The sequence below is a fragment of the Petaurus breviceps genome, unplaced genomic scaffold, assembly GCF_028583685.1.
Source record: "Petaurus breviceps papuanus isolate PSGF00001 unplaced genomic scaffold, PetGlider_PUasm1.0 186, whole genome shotgun sequence".
Classification (NCBI taxonomy): domain Eukaryota; kingdom Metazoa; phylum Chordata; class Mammalia; order Diprotodontia; family Petauridae; genus Petaurus; species Petaurus breviceps.
In genome coordinates this window covers 16,565,523-16,567,836 of record NW_027185798.1, presented here as the reverse complement: position 1 = coordinate 16,567,836, position 2,314 = coordinate 16,565,523, and the positions used below count along the sequence as shown (strand labels likewise).

General features: G+C 47.0%; 1 protein-coding gene across 4 annotated transcripts in view; it reads left to right on the top strand.

Annotated features, from left to right (window-relative positions):
- Positions 1 to 1,092: 1,092 nt before the first annotated feature.
- The window catches only part of SPECC1 (sperm antigen with calponin homology and coiled-coil domains 1), a 293,242-nt gene continuing 292,020 nt past the window's right edge, over positions 1,093 to 2,314 (top strand). For all 4 annotated transcript variants that reach the window (XM_069089599.1, XM_069089598.1, XM_069089600.1 and 1 more), the window contains exon 1: positions 1,093 to 1,279. The gene's annotated coding sequence lies outside the window, so the exon portion shown is untranslated. The remainder of the gene's footprint in view (positions 1,280 to 2,314) is intronic.

The window sequence follows — 2,314 nt, the reverse complement described above, 5'->3', positions numbered from 1 at the left end:
TGAGCTCTTGTACTGGGATGCACCACTGTGATTTCTGTCTTTCTGCTCTGCTGGGCCCCTTATGTAGACCTTGTTTCAAAGTCTAGCTGGTGTGGTGGCAGCTCGAGTTATAGCAAGTCCTTGAAACTGGGAGGGGATATGCTGCTGTCATTCAGTCAACCAACAAGCATTTATTAAGCACCTGCTGAATACCTGGCACTGTGCTAAGCACTGGGGCTACAAAAAAGGCAAAAAATAGTCCCTGCCTTCAAGGAACTCATATTCTAATACAAGAAGCAAATCTCTAGGTGCATAGTGGCATAGTATATGATGGCAATCTGAAAGGGCAGGACCACCCCCACCTCTGTTCATCATTTGCTTGCTCTCTATGGGAGTAAAGGGGGAGGGGTTCTGTAGATACATGGAGGAGAGGGGGTTCAGAGGACCCAGTGGAGTTAAATAAGACCCCAGAGAGAGCCTCCTGCAGACCCTCAGGCCATGGTTTCTGCAGAGCCCGATGCTCAGCAGCCATTTCTGCTTCTGGTCCTTCCTCAGGGTGAGCCCAAGTGGGTGGGCCTCCCCCAGCCTCCTATTCCCTCCAAAATCCACTCATAAAGCAGCACCCCACCTTCAGTCAGTGGTAGTCACAGTCATTCTCCTCAAGGCCCCCAAACACCTGCTCTTACTGCTTCTTACTTGGCTCTGGGGGTAAAAATGCCCCTGTCATTGCTTCTCTTACCCCATCCCCGCCCTACCCTTCTGTGTATTTGCCACTCCCTTGGGTAGATCAGAATGGGACTAGGACTTCTAAATCCTAGTCTAAGATCAGGCCACCTAATGCAAGAATGTGAGGGGTTTTTGTGGTTTTCTGTGTTGTTTTTTTTTCTGTTCGATATTGAGAGAAAAGATCAGCATGAAAAGAACCAGCCTACGCCTTTAAAATGAGTTTTATTTTTCTGCATTTCGACACAGGTACAAATTAAGTGAAAGCATAAATTCAGCTTAGCAGGATGGAAATATCATTTGCTCCCTTTCCCTAAGTGGTGTGTGTGTGTGTGTGTGTGTGTGTGTGTGTGTGTGTGTGTGTTCTGAGTGTCAGGGCTCTGCTGAAGCCAGCCTGCTTCCGTATGTGAATCATTGCTCAACAAACTCCTCGGCTCACTGCACTGTGTGGTTTTCCTCCCAGGGAAGCATCAAACCCTGAAATAGCCTGGCTTGCCATGTCAGAAGTTAGAGAAAAGTAGTTCTCATTTTGGGACAGAAGAGAAAGAGAGACAGAGAGCGAGAGAGAGCTCTTGCAGTAAGTAATTAATCATTTATTTAAAAAGAATTATTCAGCTAGAGATCAGAGCATCCAATAGTCATCTAAGGGAAGGGGTGGGGGGATGCTTGTTTCATTGTGGGTTGCCCAGTTTCTAGCAGCTGGCTGACATTGATGTTATGTTGGTGTGTTCTCATCAGCAGCTGGTGACATTGACATAACCCATGCTGATGGGCTCCCATCATCACTGGCTAGTGTTGATGTTACCCAGGTTGGTGTGTTCCCAGCAGCAGCAGCAATAAGTTTCTGCTGTCTGGTGGGTTTGGTAGATGCTTCTGTTCTCTCCTAGGTAACTGGGCTCTACGATCCATTTTCTGTTGCTTCAGAAAAGTGATGTGCTCCCTCAGCTTTGGTTTTCTTCTCTGTGAGAGTGAGGGAGATTTAATTCAGACCACCCTCATGGGTTGATGTCCAAACTTCTTTGAAAGGCTTTAGTTTCTTTTAGACAAGTGCCAATTTAGAGAATTTGGATTTGGTTTGGCAACTAACCAAGTGAGGAGAAACAGAATTAGGAGAAATAGAATATGTAAAGGTGAAATATGAAGACTTTGAAGGTGAAAAAGATGGGTTGAAGAGCAGCTGGGAAAACTGTTTGTTTTTTTCCCAGCAGAAAGAACCAGGGGCACTTCCTACAGCCTTGGCCATAAGGCGTAGAAAGAGCAAAATTCTATCGGGAGAAAGGAATGGAGTGGGCTGCTAGGGCTGTGGAAAGGTCCTGCAGCTGCTCAGAAAACCAGGGCTTGGGTCAGGCTGTGATGTGTCCTCTCTCCTGCTCTGAGCTGGGGCTGAGTCAAGCGGGGCTCATGTTAGAAACATCTGGGTTGGGATCCGAAACCTGATGTCACAAGCATGGCAACCATATGGGCTAGATTTTCCGAGACAGTCCCGATTTCAAATGTTCAGTTCCCTTCAGTGAGAAAGAAAGGAAGGAAGGGAGAGAGGAAGGAAGGAAGGAAGGAAGGAAGGAAGGAAGGAAGGAAGGAAGGAAGGAAGGAAGGAAGGAAGGAAGGAAGG